Here is a 7,395-nt window from a genome sequence, read left to right on the forward strand (position 1 = left end):
CATAAGTGCCTGGAAGTGGAAGCTGATTTATCCACATGGTCAGGAAAGCCCTCTGGGAGGAGGTGATGTCTGTAGGAATGATGAGGGTGACCAAAGGTGGGCGGTTCAGAGCAAGGTGCTCATGTCTTGCTTTATTTTTGGAAGGAAAACAGCCCTTGGGGATGAAGAGAGGAAGAGGATGAAGATGCAAGGGAGGGGGGCAACAGAAGGAGTAAAGGTCCCCAGGAGGCAGGGGGGATGTGGGGCTAAGATGAGAGAGCAGATCAGGGATCAGGGTCTTTGAAGGGAAACAGTAAGAAGAGACCAGGGGCTAAATGATGCTGGCTCTACTCAAACTTTCAGGGTCTGAAGCCTGGCTCTGCCACTTACTGCTGACAATATAGTAGGAAATTACATTATTTGGATCTTGAAGCCCTCCACTATAAAATAAGGATACTACTAGCTCCTACCTCGTAGAAATCTGTTGGGAGAAATAAATATATTCATAGGAGTGAAGTATTTGGCTCCACGTCTGGCACAGAGCAATGAATATCATTATTACTCCTGAGATCATGAGAAGAAACATCAATTTAGAGTCAGAATGTGAGCACTGTAAAGAACTCCACAATTATCTGTTCTAATTTCCTCATGAAGAAAGGGAGGCCCAAAAAGTTTGTACATTGGCCAATTTAGAGATAGTTACATGGGACTTCCCTGGTGGTCTGGTGGTTAAGACTTTGCTCCCAATGTAGAGGCTACAGGTTCGATCCCTGGTTGGGGAACTAAGATCCCATTTGCCGCATGTGGCCATACATAAATAAATAAATAAAATTTAAAAATTAAGGCAGAGTCAAGACTACAGTAGCTACTTGAAAGTCTGTGCCTTTTCTAGGTGAGCATCACAGACAGATTTGGGAATCTTAAGAAAGTAGGTGGTAAGTGAGTCTGGGAAAATAGACAACATCCTTCAGGTAGAACCCAGACAACAAGCAAAGAACATGGAAAGGAAAAATGGAAAGAAGAGTTAACGAGGGAGACTCAGAGTTGGGTCTGGGAGGTAAGAGAAGAACCAGGAAAGAGTAAAGATTGTAGAAGCCGAGGCAGAGATTTCAAAGGGAGAAAATAGTCAACTGGGTCAAGTACTCCAGAGAGTTGAGGAAAGATTATGGCTCTGGCGCAAAATGCTAGATTTGATGTCAACTTGATGTGAGCACCAGTTCACAAGACACTGAGCTCTGAAACTTGATTTTCCCATACCCAGAAAATCAGAATATACATGGAAAATCTGCTGACTCCATTAACAAACGTTTAGCCTGTATCTTGTCAAGTTGGCAATGGAGGGAGACTTTCCAATCAGGGAGGGTTCAGTGGACCTTCCTCCAGACCCTGAAATTAAGCTTACCCTTGGGGTGTCTCACCCTAAGGTAAATTACAGCCACAACAGCAGACTGACCTTAGCAGGACAAACAAGGATTTTACAGTTCCTCTCATTGCTATAATATGGCTGAGATGGGTCAGATATTTAAGCAAGATACTGAAGATTAGATCTCTAATGCTGGGGCTAGTTATAGATCTATTTTCTTCTCTTTCTAGGCTCCCTCTGTGTGTATGTGTGTTAGTTGTTCCATCGTGTCCAACTCTTTGTGACCCCCATGGACTGTAGCCCACCAGGCTCCTCTGTCCATGGGATTCTCCAGGCAAAAATACTGGAGTGGGTTGCCACTCCCTTCTCCTGGGATCTTCCCGACCCAGGGATTGAACCCAGGCTTTGCAGACAGGTTCATTACCATCTGAGCCACCTGGGGAAGCCCAGGCTTCCTCCATAGGAAAATTCAAATAATCCCATAACTTTTAAACACCATTCAATGCCCAAGACTCTTAAATTTATATCTCCAGCTCTGACCCCATCCTTGAACAACTGTCTATTGTAGATCATTCCTTAGGTGGCTAATGTTCATCCCAGACTTAACCTTTCCAAAAGGGAATGCGTGACTTCCTGTCCCTGATAGTCCCAATCTTGGTGAATTTATATTCAACCCACCAGCACATTCTCTAGGCTTTATCTCCAGAATATTTTCCATATCTCAATCCTTCTCTGCACCCAATACCTTGCCATTCCAAGCTACCACCATCTCTTGCCTGGCCCTCTGCAACTGTCTCCCAATTTTCTGTTTCTACTTTGCATCCCTGATAACCTACCCTTAACACAGCAGGCAGATGTTTTGTTACACATAAATTACATGCAGCTCTCTTGATTATAAACCCCCGATAGTCTCCCATCACACTTAAACTAAAACCTAAAACCCACTAGGCCTTGCAAGACCCAGACCCTGCTCATGGCTAAGACTTCTTATCTCACACTTTGCTTTCTCAATGTGCTCTAGCTTAGCCTCTGGTTTTCTCTCTGTTCCTCAAATTTGTTGTTGTTCAGTTGCTCAGTCATGTCCAACTCTTTGAGACTCCATGGACTGAAGTACACCAGGCTTTCCTGTCCTTTACCTTCTCCTGGAGCTTGCTCAAACTCATGTCCATTGAGTCGGTGATGCCATCCAACCCTCTCATCCTCTGTCGTCCCCTTCTCCTCCTGCCTTCAATCTTTCCCAGCATCAGGGCCTTTTCCAATGAGTCAGCTCTTCACATCAGGTGGCCAAAGTATTGGAGCTTCATCTTCGGCATCAATCCTTCCAATGAATATTTAGGACCGATTTCCTTTAGGATTGACTGGTTTGATCTCCTTGCAGTCCAAGGGACTCTCAAGAGTCTTCTCCAGCATCACAGTTGGAAAGCATCAATTCTTTGGTGCTCAGCCTTCTTTATGGTCCAACTCTCACATTCATACAACATTACTAGAAAAACCATAGCTTTGACTATTCGGACCTTTGTTGGCAAAGTAATGTCTCTGCTTTTTAATATGCTGTCTAGGTTTTTCATAGCTATTCTTCCAAGGAGCAAGCATCTTTTAATTTAAAATATATATGTAATTTTTAATTTGTCAGTTATACCTCAATAAAGCTTGGGGAATATACTGAACACTTGGTGGGATTTTTCTGTTGGTCCAGTGGTTAAGAATCTGCCTTCAGTGCAGGGGATGCGGGTTTGATCCCTGGTCTGAGAACTAAGATCACACATGCCACAGAATAACTGAGCCTGAGCACTCTGGAGCCTGCACACCACAACTAGGGAATCCGTGTGCTGCAACAAAATATCCTGCATGATGCAACGAAGATCCCAACACAGCCAAATAGATAAATATTTTTTAAAACAGTGTATGCTTGGGCAACTCTCCCAATTTAAAAAAAAAAAAAAAAAACATTTCCTTGTTAGGAATATACTTGATAATAAAGCATAAACAATTATAAACACATTTTTTTTTCTTTTTTGATAAGAATTTTGTGAAATAAGACACAGAGAACAGACTTGTGGTTGCTGGGGGGACAGCAGGGAAGGGATGGATGGGGAATTTGGGATTAGCAAATGCAAACTATTATATATAGAATGGATAAACAACAAGACCTTATTGTACAGCACAGGAAACTATATATTCAATATCCTGTGATAAACCATAATGGAAAAGAATATGAAAAAGAATATATATATGTATATAACTGAGTCACTTGCCTGTACTGCAGAAATTAACATATTACAAATCAATATACATCAATAAAATAAATTTCAAAGAAGAGCTTTGTGAGATAAATGTATCAGAATTCTTGTGCTCATATGATAAAAATTTATAGCAGTTCTACAAACAACCAGCATTTTTGTGTGTGAAGTGATATACTTCAAGCATCCAAACTATCAATCATAAAGAGTAAATAAGAAAAGAAAAAGAATTATCTTTTCATTCTGAAAATTCTGATAAGATGATCAAGAGTGTATCAGTTCAGTTCAGTTCAGTTGCTCAGTCGTGTCCGACTCTTTGCAACCCCATGAACCGCAGCATGCCAGGCCTCTCTGTCCATCACCAACTCCCAGAGTCCACCCAAATCCAAGTCCATTGAGTTGGTGATGCCATCTAACCATCTCATCCTCTGTCGTCCCCTTCTCCTCCTGCCCTCAATCTTTCCCAGCATCAGGGTCTTTTCAAATGAGTCAGCTCTCCGCATCAGGTGGCCAAAGTATTGGAGTTTCAGCTTCAACATCAGTCCCTCCAATGAACACCCAGGACTGATCAAGAGTGTATACTAAATAGAAAAAGTTGTCATAGAAGTTTATTGGGCAATTAATTTATAAATACATCATGCTAATTTATATGGAATTCATGGCATTTTGCTAGCTTTCTATAATATCACATTCAGTTCTTGTTTCATTTTTAAAATCTTTTGGTCACACCCAGCAGCATGTGGGATCTTAGGCCTCTGATTAGAGATCGAACCCACACCCCTGCTTTGGAAGCGAACTCTTAACCACTGGGCCATCTGAGAAGTCCCACATCACACTCATTTCTGACATAACGTTAGTTAGTACCTCTATTTGAAATGCTTTCCCATCCTGCTCCCCTCTCCTCCACCTTCACCTGACTGTCTCCTCATCACTGAGGTCTCCATTGACTGATATCTTCAAAGAGAGACCTTCCTTGTCCATCCTGGCCGGAATAGCTCTCCAGTCAATATCTTATCACTTGGCTCTTGTACCTGATCACTGACAATTTCTTATTTATTTTTATGTTTATCTTCTGTCTTTTCCCTACTGGATCTAGGTTTCCTAAAAGAGAACCTGTCTGTCTGGTTTATCATTGCATTCCAGCCCCAGAAATGTGCACACATGGTAGGTCCTCGATAAATATTGACGAAAAAATTAACGACTAAAGGCTCAGGACAGGAGAAGGGAAACAAATGCAGCGAACCCTGTATCATTAGATCATCTGACTTGTAAGTTAGTGCCCTCCACCTCAGCTTGTCGTCCGGCATAAAAATGCTTTCCCCTGGCTATTTCAGAGCACCCTGTGGAGAACCCAGGCTTGTAGAAGTCCAAATCTGAGCGAGACAGAGGAGAAGGAGGAGAAAGGGTGGGGACAGTGGGGAGGAGAAGAGAGAGGAGAAGCAGGAGGGGGAGAAGGAGGAGAGAGAGAAAGAGGGAGGGTGGGCTAGCACCCTGGTTGTCTCTCCTGCCTTTTGTGGTGCACCTTAGCTCCAGCTTTACCTGGTGAGCTGTCCGCCTACCTGGAGAGTTGACACTGGGCAGCTCCACCCTTCTGGGCAGAGATTTCCACTCTATAGCCACAGTAGAACTTTGGACAGAAGGCAAAGAACAAGCCCATTAGTATACATCCTACAAAACATACATATATATTAATAGCAAGGAGAGCTACTTCCTGCAAGACAATGATTTCTGTCCTACACACTTCCCATACTTGTTCTGAGGATCAAATAAAGGAGAATAATCTGGAATGGGACACGTATTTGTGAGTCACTATACTACACTGTTAGCAAAGCGATTGCTCCTGGCAAAATGCCATTTGTGTTACTCATACCGTAGTACTGAAGATTTACGTAAGTGATTCCATGGTATCCTCTCACTCCTAGATGATGTCACTATCCTCATTCAACACCCCAAGTCACAGTTCTGTGATGGATCTCCTCCAAAGCCTCTCACTTCCACTACATATGGTCAGGCTCTTAATCTTGTCATCACTTCTAAATCATTTTAATTTGAAAGCCTTAAGCCTCAAGACCTAAGAATATTTGATGTCCTACTTACAGGAACCTAAACTTCTAGTTCCATATACACTTACTGCCTTGTACCTACTTTTCACCCCCACCAAGATGTCCTCAAATACCTCCTCCCAATCTCTTAGCCCCCTAATTAATGCAATAGCCATTTTTCTTCTTTCTGTTCTCAGTGGAGAGTGGCTCTCTATCCTCTCCCAGAGAATCTCTCCATGTGAACTCTGGACTCCAGCCCCACCCCCACACCCTGTTTCATCAATTATTTACCCTCTCCTCTAGGTCTTTCAACTTATCCTTTCTTGGCTTTTTTCCCTCAGCATGGAGACCCGATCATATCTCTTCTAACAACTACCAAAAACAAATCTTAGGTTACAAGATCTGATAGTCTCCAGATCTAGAATTCTTTCTCCTCCTTTTTTCAGGGTCAAATCTTTCTCCCCCCTAATCACTCCACACCCCTCCATAACCTGAGGTCTGTCCTCACCATTCTCCTGAAACTGCTCCAGACCTGGCCCCAGTGACCTAACAGGCTATGGTCACATTTCACCTCTTATCTAACTTGGCATCAACTCTAGAAGGCTGCTCCCCCTTCTAGTTCTGTGCTTCCTTGATACCACTCACTGGTGTTCCTCTGCCCCCTCTAACTGCTCCTTCTAAGTCCCCCAACAGGTTTATTTCCCTTTTTCACCCTCACCCCCTTCTCTGCCCACTGCTGGCATATCTCTTTCTAAGCAATTTTATCATCACCTGTGGCTTAAATGATGGCTTATATACACTAATGGCATACATTCTTGGAGCCTTCAATCTATATAGCCAACTGCCTTAGACATTCCCGTTTTTAAGGCCCATAGCCATTTCAAACTTATTAAGTCCCAAGCTGAGCTGAGCATCTTTCTTGTTTTCAAAACTGACTTTTTGTTCTACATTTACTGTTTGTGTATATGGTTAACACATCTATCCATCGAGTTGGCCAGATACGTGAGAGAAGCCAGCTTGTTCCTCACCTCCGACTCCTCTGGCTCCAGATCCTATTGACTTGGTCCCATCATTCCAATCGATCCATTTGTCTCTTTCTCTGATACTGTTGAATATAGACCTTTTGGCTCCCTTTTCTGGATTATCTCAGTCATTTCCAGACTGTTCTTCCTGCTGGCCTCCGTCTCCCTCTTTCAGCCTAAAGATTTGATATTGCTTTTTTCCCCCTTTGTCATTGTTATTCATTTATGTCTTTTTTTCCTTCAGTGTCTTTTTCAAACTAAAAAGTAGTATACTCTTATTGTAAAATAGCAAATCACTTATAAGGCTGTAGAGAAAAGGTTAAAGTTACCCTGATCTAGTCCTCAAATCTTACTCCCAAATACACTTGCATTTCTTCTACTTCAACTTTTTTTTTTTATCTAAAGGTTTTATAGGTTTTTCTTTCTATTTTTGGCTATACTGTGCAGCATGTGGGATCTTAGTTCCCCAAGCAGGGATCAAATCCACATCCCCTGCAGTGGAAGTGCAGATTCTTCACCAGTGGACCACCAGGGAAATCCTTCTTCTACTTTAAGAGGCACATTTTTTCCCCTTATATTTTAACATCTCTGAAATCAAACTGTATCATACAGTCAGTGATGTCTGAGATTTGATTAAATACATTATTGCTCTGCAATGTGCTATTTTTACTCATTAATATGGGTCAGGATTCCAAACCAGCACTTATCTCCAGGACAATCTTTCTAAACATCAAATCTGGTTGGGTCAC

General features: G+C 42.3%; 1 long non-coding RNA gene across 1 annotated transcript; it reads right to left on the reverse strand.

The window, feature by feature from the left end:
* Nucleotides 1–3,686: 3,686 nt before the first annotated feature.
* Nucleotides 3,687–7,395, reverse strand: LOC139032040 (uncharacterized). The gene is made up of 2 exons (XR_011484587.1): nucleotides 5,142–7,395; nucleotides 3,687–4,163 (listed from the first exon to the last, which is right to left on the reverse strand). It is a non-coding gene; the product is annotated as an uncharacterized lncRNA (long non-coding RNA).

Source organism: Odocoileus virginianus, chromosome 29, assembly GCF_023699985.2.
Source record: "Odocoileus virginianus isolate 20LAN1187 ecotype Illinois chromosome 29, Ovbor_1.2, whole genome shotgun sequence".
Classification (NCBI taxonomy): domain Eukaryota; kingdom Metazoa; phylum Chordata; class Mammalia; order Artiodactyla; family Cervidae; genus Odocoileus; species Odocoileus virginianus.